Source organism: Halyomorpha halys, unplaced genomic scaffold, assembly GCF_000696795.3.
Source record: "Halyomorpha halys isolate HHAL.00 unplaced genomic scaffold, Hhal_1.1 Scaffold165.1, whole genome shotgun sequence".
Lineage (NCBI taxonomy): Eukaryota > Metazoa > Arthropoda > Insecta > Hemiptera > Pentatomidae > Halyomorpha > Halyomorpha halys.
The window spans coordinates 823,812-835,199 of NW_027111427.1; the positions used below are offsets into that span (position 1 = coordinate 823,812).

The window sequence follows — 11,388 nt, forward strand, 5'->3', positions numbered from 1 at the left end:
TTGTAGAAGTAGTAGTTTTTATGATATTTGACAAAATAAACTCACAAAATGTTAATTTCTAGTTGTTCGTGTAAAATGTAGTTTTTGAAAAAATATATCTCTAGATCCATAAGACGCACATATGTCTGCCAACACTAAAAACAAAAGAAATTTAACTTACTATAAAGTAGTTTATGACACTTTTCTTCGTAGGGATAGTAGTTTTTATGATATTGACATATAAATATAAATGTGGCAAATTTTTTTTTTCCTGAGCGACTTTTTTATTTTAATTTCTATATGTAAGTGATATAATTAAATAATTGCATTAGCACTTATACGCTTTATAATCCCCACATGCATTTAAAGGTGAATTGATCTTAAATTATGTTTATATGATTAATTATGACAGATAGTTGACCGTGGATGAGTTAATATGAAATGAAAAATAAAATTGAGAAAAGTATATACTGTATACCATATGTTTTGTGTATATCATATTTTAATTTTTAAATTATTAATGATCTACATGACTATTATAAGGCCTATCTGGACATACGGAGTTGAGCTTTGGGGCTCCACTAAACCATCAAATTCCTCCAGAATCCAATTCTTACAGTCCAAAATCCTTCGTAAAATCCTTAATGCTCATTACTTTGTCACAAATCAAGTCATCCATCAGGACCTCAATATTCCATATGTTGCCGATTTGGCCAGAACCAGTTACCGTTCCTTCCATAATAAACTTCTCAACCACCCAAATCCACTTGTTTCTAACCTGGCTTCTCCTTCATTACCTAATAATCCTCCTAGGCGTCTGAAAAGAAGATGGCCTCGAGATCTTCTTCTCTAGAAATGTTATTGGAGTTCTATCAGTGGGTAGATTCTCCACATGTTTTTATCATGTTACTATGTCACCTACAGCAAATTTACTTGTTGTATATATGTGTAAAGTTGTAAATATCAATAAATAAATTTTTAAAAAAAAGTTAATAAAAACTAATATATTCATTCATATTTGTTTGCATTATATAACTTCATTTTTATTTTACTTCCTTAATTATGTTATTTTACCTATTCAATTACTTATGTATAAATTTTATTTTTCACTTTTCTCATCACTTTATTTTATTAATTCCATTCTGTAAAATTATTCATTGGTTGTTATCTTGTTCTGTTCTTAGTCTTGATGAAGGCTAGAAACTCTAGCAGAATCGTTGGCAGGATTAAATAAGTTACATCAACTTATTTGTGTTTTATTTTGACCGCACCCTATCTTCTAATCGTATTTTTATGTGAATGTGTTGTCTTAAAATATTCTTGGAGATAGGCCTCTCACTATTCGTTTGAGTTAATCATACATATACCCTAAAACTTAAACATATAATTAAATTTGAAAGTTCTTTTTATATTAATATTACTTTAAACCATATAAGAATTTAGAGGAATATTTAATGTGAACAATATACTGTAAATCCATATGAAATATGGTGTTTATATTTTAAATATTTCCGAAATATTGCTTTATATAAAATGTGCAGTAATTTCTCAAATATCGATTGGATTCTAAAGCTTGAAGCATAAAAGCAGATTAAGAATATCGTCGGCATATTACCTTATGATGGCTTAGGGTTCGCTATTATTATTATTATATTTTAGCAGTTTATTATGAATATAAATCTTTTTTTTTTATTATTTTCTACGTATGGGGAATCAAGAACCGAAAATTTTTTTTTAGCGTTATTTATGAACGGGCTATTAAGGGAAGCCTGCTTGACAGGGGAAAAGGGGAAGACCTAGTTTAAATGGAATTTTTAATCTTGCCCCCTGTTTTGAATTCAATAGGAAACTCCCCCCACCACGGGTTTACTGACTCATCGTTTTCATTTTCACCGGGTACCAAATGGCCAACACTGCATCCCTTAAAAGTATAATGGACTTTTTTTTTCTTTAATGGATAACTATAAATATATTGCCTTAGCGTAAAAGGCAAAAGCATCGAGATCTTGTTAAAAGATGTATTGAAAAAAAAAATGATTTTGTGTGGACATTTGATTTTTAATCATGAATTATTGACAACTTTTCTCAGTTATTTCATGATTTCTTACATGCTCCCTTCCCATATAAATTAGTTCTAATTTACATTTTTTGTTAATAAACATTTTGTAAAAATATATTTAACATTGGTACCATATTATTGGAATGTAGGAATAAATGTGTTCATCATGTATGATTTTATTTCAATTCTTTAATTTATTTGTCTATTTATTATCATAAATGATGCACATATATTATTCTATTTATTTTTATCAATAGTATTATTATTATTTTAAGAATGCTTGTATTTCAATTCTTTATATTTATCTATTTATTATCATAAATGAAGCACATATATTATTCTTTTTATTTTTATTTTATATATATATATATATATATTTTTCTTTTTTTAGCATATATGCTACTAATGTCTGGTATGAGTGGAAATATATCCAATATTCAATTGTGTGTCCAATCACAATTATGTGTGTCACGCCGGTATCATTTTATATCCCGAAAATAAACTATTTTCTCAAAAATTGATATCAAAGATGGTCATTTAATTTGTTCACATTTTAAACTCATAATTTAAATTTATATTATATTTATAAGCTAGGAGTGCGTAATATTTGTCAGGTTTTCTATTATTTAAATTATTTTACCTTATTTACTGTTTTACAAGATCAATTAACGTCATATAATTCTTAAAATATTCTTTTATTTTCTCAAAAAATATCTAAGATCGCTATTAAATTTTGTTCACTTTATTAACGCACAATCTATGTCAGTATCATCGTCTTCAGTTTTTTTTTTTTTTTTGGATATACTTATTTTTATCGAATCGTTGAATGTCATCAAATTTGCCCGGTGTTTGTAACATTGTAATGTATTAAATTTTTATTTATCTATTTTTTTCTATCTAAAAAGGTACATTCTCTGTTATTAACTCTAAAATTATTTAAAATTCATACCGAAACACAAAAGTATTATTTTTGTTTCCAAGAAACGAGCAATTTTCATAAATTTCATTTAAACGTCACTTATAAATTTTGTTCACTTTTTTTATTTCACAATTTATGTCTGTATTGCCGTTTTCAAATAATTTCCAAGTTTTTTAATATGTATATTTATATTACATTTTTATCAGATGGAACGGCATTGGAGGATTGTTTCCATTTTTTGACAAATTGGCCTGCATATCATGAGAACCGAATCCGATACATGCCGAAACTAAGCAATATTAACTAAAATCATTTGTATGAATTTCTGCCTGTACCCTCAGGATTATATCTTAAACTTTCTTTTAAGCGTAACACACCAGTATTATTTTTGCCTCCAAAAATGAGTTGTTTCCTCTCATATTAATATAAAAAAATATGAGGACTACTCTATCAAAAGTCAATATATATTCACTCTTCGAAAGTTATTCCCAAAAAAATATTTTTGGTACATTTGATAAAGATTTCGTGTGACTTCCTACCTAAGTTGTTTGACTGTATGAATTTCTCCATGACTTTTGGGGACATTAATTCTGTTCCTACTTCTCTTCTAGCGACCTCTTTTGATTTCCTAATCAGGTTATGCCCTTTCTCAACTTTGTCGCTCATCTATCAAGAGACCTAACCTCCTTAGCTTGTTATATTCCAATTTACTCATTTCTTTGTTTTATACATATAAAGACTAATTTTAGTATAAACTAATTATATTTTTATAATAACAGTAATAAAAAACTAAAATTTTCTAACAGCGTGTTATACGTACAAATGTATTACTTCTCAAATTTCGGGAAAATAATTCTGTTTTTTTCCTTTAGTCAATTATCACATACTTTTATAATTAATATTCATCTATTTTTTAATTAATAATAATATTTCGTTACGTTAATAATCAAAATTTGAGTACTATATTGTCAGCTATTTCGAAAATCAGCATTAAAGGACCGTTAGACTGTTTTAATGAAGGTTAGACCTAACTTTTACCTTGACCGAGAAAAAAACTATAGCTTTCTTTTTCCAAGCTTATTTTTTATCCTATTATTTTCTAAACTGCATTTTCTGGAAATTTCTATTGCTTAGGTAATTGCTATTTAGAGTAATAATTTTAGGCCGAAATATTGGGAGTTTTTCGTATGCTTAAGAACATTTTTTTTTAGATAGAGATTTGGCGAAACAGGTTCACGCATGATTAAGCCAAAGCAGTGAACGTAATTTGACATAATCACAAAATGTGGGTGGGCTAAATGCAGTGTCCCTAAAAAATTCATTAAAATTATATTTATTATTCGATTATGCCCGAACACCAATTTGAGTAAAGTCAGACGTAGAATCGATTTTGTTCCTTGATGTCTAACATATGATTCGAACGAAAATTTTAGATTCAGTGGATATTTTTTTTATACTTTCTCAACAAAGATTCCTTCATTTTGGTAGTGAAGAAGTAAAAATTATAATGAAAGGAATATGGTCCGGGTGCGGTCAAAAAAACTCAAATAGTAGAATTATACTATTTTATTGAGCCAACGTTTCGCCCCACGTTGCAGGGCTTCGTCAGGGCTATTTTGATGGCTGTCAAAACCAAAATCAAAATCATTTTTGAATCCCTGACGAAGCCCTGCCACGTGGGGCGAAACGTTGGCTCAATAAAATAGTATAATTCTACTATTTGAGTTTTTTTGACCGCACCCGGACCATATTCCTTTCATCTTTACACACGGTCAATCAATAATCTTCCAGTATGCCAAAAATTATAATAGTTTTTTAATAAAGAAGTAAAGAGCCGAACATAAATAGTCAGAGGTGCACTTTTTCTTTGAGAACAGTAATACAAGGAATTTATTCGATTGCGCTCAACCACCAGGTTTTACCTAAATAGAGGTACCCAGTTTATTGAATCTGGGCTGTGCCTCACGATTTCGTTCCCAGACCCACTTGATTGACTCACGGCTAAAGTCACAGAATCGATTAACGAAGATGAAAAAAATTATTATATTCTATTTATGTTAATTTATATATTAATTTTTAAAAATATTTGATCTACAATGTTTAGAATATATTAGTAAATCCTTTCCAAGGCCAGTAATGGTTTACTACACAATTACCCAGGCATTCCACACATAATTTGTGCCTCACATTGCAATTGTTAACTCCATCTAATAAATCCTCTAACCTGAGGTACTACGTCCACAACCACAACCACTCCCAACCTTGAGCACTGTTCAGTCAAATACTTGAAGCAATACTTTGCTTCGCTGAGTTACTGGCTCTATTTTGTAATCGAATATACACATCAGGTTGGAAAATTTGTTACCAAAAATCATGTGGTTCTATATAAACTGGTTCTATATAATTCTAATAAATAACCGAATAAATCACTTTTTACTTGCCTTTATCCTTTCATATCTATAAATTTCTTTGACCAATAAAATATCCAATTTATAGTTATTTGAAACGTTTTCAATTATAAATCGTTCCTTCAAATTCTTAAAATCAATTCGATTTACTTTTTAAAATTTACTAAAATACTTTCATTTGGAATACGGACAATGGATGAATAGGTTTTACGAACATGAATCAATTTCACTATGATCCGTTAGATCGGAGATTATGTGCCCCTTAACCAGTTTTTAGTACGCTTAATAATGATTTCTGTTGTTAATTTACTACAGCTAAATAACAATAAATATTTGAGTTAATCATAACTAATTAACGCTAATGAGAGCTTCTAGAAATCTTTGTATAGTTTAATCCGATATTATCTATTATGGCCCCATCAGCACTAAAACCAGATTGAGGAAGATTATGGAAATTATGGAAGGGAATTCGTTTAGGATATTGGCCCCGTTTTATATATCCCCTAGTACCATAAGGTTTATACCAAAACGGATTTTTCCTAGAGCTATCTTACGTACAACTGACATATATCTCATATGAGAGATTTAGTTCAATTGAAACTCAACAATTAATTCACAATTATCTTAGCCTCCCTACAAACGACCGATTAATGCCTGCCCAATTAAAACTGGATAGAGTCAGGAAGAATAGAAACAGATGTTTTAATAAAACCTTATTCTAAACTCCTCTTATAAACTTATCTTACAAAACGTCGGAGGGACTGTAGCATGCAGGGAAAATGAAACAGAAGTTGGATATTAGAAGTGTCATGGTTTAGTATAAAAGTCATTAAATTACATCCACTACTTTCGTTTCACTGCGGCCAAAAGCATTTTTCTTGTCACTCATAATTCCCTGACCTATGACTTTGCAGTCTTTTTTTTTTATAAATAAAGTTTATAACAGTCAAGTATATAAAGTATTCCATTAGTTCTACAGCCCTTATAGGGCCTTAGTTGGCATCCTGAACTATACCTCTCCAATCCTATTAGCAGTTTTTTTTTTTTTTTTTTAAGGCAATCCGTGTTATGTTTGCCTAGTTATCTACAGGTAACCAACCTATTCTAACCATGGTTGAGGGTCAAGTTCTTCATTTTGTGGGACCATCACTTAATGAAAAAAGTCAACTCCCCAAGGCCGGATTCAAACCGGCACCGCCCGGAACCTCCTAGCGTCTAACCCCTAAGCTTCGGAGCGGCCTCTATTAGCAGTTTGATTTTTCTATTATCCAATTCTCATTCTTCATGAATCTCAGTCACAATCTCATCGATCCATCGTAGCCTCTCCTTCTTTTCTCTTCTTTTTACTTATGTTCTTTCATATAGTATTTCTTTTTTTTGGGGGGAAGGGGGAGAAAAGAAGTGCTTTACCTTCTCGTATTGTCTAAACAATCTAACGATTTGACATAAGTTACTATTTGTTATAAAGATAGTAGTTTTTGTCTCTCATCTTTCGTCTTCCAAGGTCATCTATTCATATGGCTCTGTTGAAAGACCTTCCTTACCCTGATTCACAAGATTGATTCAAGATTCACATTTCATCTGCGTATATTACAATTTATCTGAAGTTTTATGCGTGAGTAGCTTTGAAAGGTTCCGAAACTGTAATGTTTTACGCTCTCCAACAAAATATCTTGCCTTTTTAATTTTAATATGTTTCGGATAATGTTAATATGTTTACCACACCAGCATACGCAAATTCTACTGGATCATCCTCCATATGGTCCAGATCTTGCCCCTTCTGACTATCACTTGTTTGGACTACTCAAAGAGGCATTAAGGAACCGTCGATTTACCTTGGACGAAGCAATGAAAGAAGCAGTGAATTCCTCGCTCGCAGCTCAACGGAAAAATTTTCATGTAGCTTGTACAACGATGGACCAAGTGCGTTGAAAAGCAAGGGGAATATATCAAAAATGATCTACTTGTTAGTTTCCTTTTTGATTACTGTTACGGCGGGTAGGGGTTCAAAAGGAACCTTTACTAGCCCAACCGTGAAAATAAAAGACTAGTCGAATTTTGTTATTTTTGTATTTTTAAATAAATAAAGATAATAAAAGGAACAAAAAATATACAAACTAGAAAAAAAAAAAAAAAGCTTAACACTATTATAAAATAATATTAATTGAACAAAAGAAAGAGAAAAAGTCTTAAATCATCGGTGGTGGGTCCCCGGTTGTGGTTGTTCTGAGTGGATATTCTGGTGGAAGTAGATCGACAAAAGGGACGTATGTCCGCCCGCCTTATCCTCCGTGGAGGATTCAACTCTTGGAGGGTGAGTTGAAGAAGTCCGCCCGCTGTGGATAAAATGATGTTGATGACGGAGATGGCCAGGAACTACGAGTGCGTAGTGAGTAGATAAAGGGGACGATATGTGTGTGCACACTGAGACGGTTAGATGTCATCTGTCTATTTTTCAGTATAAAAACAAAAGAAAAACATATGCCTTTTAAACTTTATTGTTATTTTTTATGTTTTTATTAACATATGTTGTACAGTCCATTTTCATTTCGTTAAACGATGTGTTGGCCGCAACAATTACAATAAAATTTTATAACTATATGACAGATAATAATTGACTTACTCTCGTATATATCGTTCCTCTTGGGTTCAACATGGTTTTGGGTGCCTTGAATCATAGCCAAACATCTGATATTTTCTAATGTAATCGCCCTTAATAAGGCTAGTTATCCTGTGCCCTGAAGTATTTTAATTCCTATGAGCAGTTCATTACTATTACAAATATTAGTAAATAACATATATATACTTTTTAAATTTGTTTAATAAAGGACTGTAATGTATTACATTAAATTCACTACATATATATTTTAAAATTCCCATTTTTAATGACATGCTAACATTTTTACGTAGATTTCGTTCTTTAACTTTTGAAAATACAGAGGATACAAGCATCTAGCAACATGTAGATATAGGCAGAATTATAAATGAACATACATAACGTCCGCTAAAAGGTGGATTTATTTAGTATTTGAGTCGAGTTGTGAGGATTATCGAGCGATGTCAGGAACACTTCGGTGAAATAGAATTGAATTTCCTTCAATATGAGCGGTTCTTGGTCTGGGTTTGATAGGCTCTTTACTCATATTGATTGATTGTTTATCTACCGGAATATAAGAAATAGAAATGTAATAAAAAAGTATTTTTCAACTATCGGTTTATGGTTTAACACGATTTAACATTTGTGTCAAATTAATTTTTTTTATATGCAATAAAAATAATAGGTGCAGATATGTCTCCGACTGTTTTAAACTTATATCATAAGGAACTTTATTTGGTGGCGTTGGAAAATTAAAAATAATCTATATTTCATTACTAAAGGTTCACTATATAAAATATGCACGCGATATATACTGATGGTGACAGGGTAAGGTCTTCATTCCTAAGTTCGGTTTGTAAGTTGCCTCCAATAGGCTGACGCGCCTCACATGTCCAGAAGGAGAGGGCAAAGTGTGGTCCTCTAGAATAACTGATCACACATCTCGGATGGTCACCCATCCCAGTGCTGATCTCGCTTCACATTTCTTAACCACGTATGCTGATGACACATGTGTGCTCACAGTTAGTAATAATCCTTTGATTGCATCCCAAACTCTCCAGTCCCATATCACAATCCTCGAAGAATGGTGTCGAAATTGGAGGATAAAAATAAATTCCAACAAATCACATTTACTCTTCGTCGTAAACTTGCCGACTGCCCTACAGTATACTTTAATAATGTGGCTCTTACTCTTGTAGAACAGATTCGTTATCTTGGACTACATCTTGACAAACGATTAACCTGGAATCCTCACACAAGACTGAAAAGACAGGAAACTGCACGCAGATTCCGACTATTACAGCACTTACTAGACAAACGGTCTAAACTTCCAATTCATTACAAAAGACTGATCTACTTGACAATAATAAGGCCAATCTGGACATATGGAGTTGAGCTTTGGGGCTCCACTACCCTTCGAATTCCTCTCGTATCCAATCTTTACAATCCAAAATCCTTCGTAAAATCCTCAATGCTCCTTATTTTTTTACTAATAAAACCATCCATAAAGACCTAAATGTTCCTTATCTAACCGATCTAGCCCGAACCCGATATTATTCCTTCCATAATAAACTCCCTAACCACCCAAAAAAACTAGTTCCTAACCTGCCTCCCCCTCCAATCCCGGCAATCCTCCGAGGCGCCTGAAAATAAGATGGCCTAGTGACCTTATATTGTAAACTGTTTTTAGAGTTCTACTACTGGGTAGTTTCTCTACATCCTGTATCATATCATTATGTCATTATGATCAAATTTACTTGTTGTATTTTTTTTTACACAGTTGTAAATATCAATAAATAAATAAATAAAAAAAAAAAAAAACATTTCTTAACTTTCTCCTGTTAAAATCTACATCATTATTGTTGATTTGTTATACACTGTTCCTATTAAATGAATTTCTGCTTTCCCTACTGCATAATTCAGAGCCAAATTAAATAACTATGAAAGCTGAACACCAATCGTTAGCCCCTTTTACATTCTGTTCTAATTCTATAATAATTAGATATGAGTTTATATAGATGAATGAATATATTTATAGTTTTTATTTTGCCCTTCCATTGTTACTAAAACTGTTACTGACTGTTAGTAAAAAAATAATTTTGTCTATAATTTATTTTTAATTGTATAGGAATGTTTTGAATTCATTATTTTAATCTCTTCAAGAAATGAGATGAGCCGATAAATCTAATCCGAGGATGGTATTATGTTGAAAATCGGATTTTCTCCCACCTCTTATAAGTTAATTGGTTTTCCTTTATCATCGTTCGTTATCTGAAGAATTTAAAAATAAAAATAATTAATTATTTATTAAACAGTTTAAAAAGAAAGAAAAACTGAATATAAGAAAAAATTTTGGGTAAAGATTCAATTCAAAAATATCAATTTATTCATTTCTTTATTATGTCATTTGCCGCCCATAAACTTAACGCATACTTACTAAAACTCATATGGACTTATGCCTGCCAAATTTATGGACCTGCTAAAAAGACACAGATTCAGAAAATGCAAATTTTTCAATCACAATTTTTAAGACTTAACGTTTCTACAAAATTGACATAAGTGATATCATAGTTAATGTTCCATCTCCAGCAATAGCCCGAAAAAAGTAATTTTTTCTTATTTAGATAGAAGTACAATTTTATTTATTTTTATGTACTTTTTTTCTTTCATTTATTTATTTATTTTTTATTTTATTTTAGTATGAATGTGATCATTCATCACTGATACCTATTGCCCAGTGTGGCAGATTGTAATATCTACCAATAAATAAAGTTGTTTTTTTTAAGATAAGTAGAATCTGTTTAAAATGATTGTTTCACGTCATAACTGAGTTATTTTATTTTTAATTTAATTTTTATTATCATCTTTCCAGTTGATTTCATCATGATTTAAATGAATGTTAGCTTTTAATTAGGTAAAATATTATCATAAAAATTTTAGTTTTTTAAAACTCATGCTTAATTAAGTTTCAGTTTTATTATTGATTTATCCTGTATTGTTTTATTTATATTTCGCTCAATACATTTTACTGGGTAAAACATGTATATTAAAGTAAGTGATATTTTGACAAAAAAAAAGATTATTTGTGGCCTGAAATTTAGAGGGCCACGTTTCATGCTCTTGCCTCAAGAATTGTTCATTCTAAACTAAAGAAAAATTAAACTAATTTTTTTTTAATATTTATTTATTGCTATTTACAACTGTACAAAAATAATCTTAAATATTAATTTATTAATAACCTTTCAAAGTTGACTTTAACACTAAGTCTGAACTTGAACCGACTTACCTTATTTGACGTGGTATAATTTTTTTTTTTTTAATACTGTCTACATTTTTTTTTTTCTACATTAATGCATTAATGTAAACAACAAAAGGATTTGATCAGTTTTATGATTTATAATTTTTTAGTTATAGTCTTTAGTAAAAT

General features: G+C 30.5%; 1 protein-coding gene and 1 long non-coding RNA gene across 6 annotated transcripts in view; one reads left to right on the forward strand and one right to left on the reverse strand.

Annotated features, from left to right (window-relative positions):
* The window catches only part of LOC106678871 (glutamate receptor ionotropic, kainate 2), a 676,475-nt gene that overhangs the window by 241,889 nt on the left and 423,198 nt on the right, over positions 1 to 11,388 (forward strand). The gene's annotated exons all lie outside the window — the stretch shown is intronic.
* LOC106678874 (uncharacterized) overlaps positions 1 to 11,388 on the reverse strand; it is a 45,225-nt gene that overhangs the window by 30,857 nt on the left and 2,980 nt on the right. The window contains exon 2 of the long non-coding RNA XR_001342853.2: positions 7,989 to 8,120. This is a non-coding gene — a long non-coding RNA (uncharacterized lncRNA). The remainder of the gene's footprint in view (positions 1 to 7,988; positions 8,121 to 11,388) is intronic.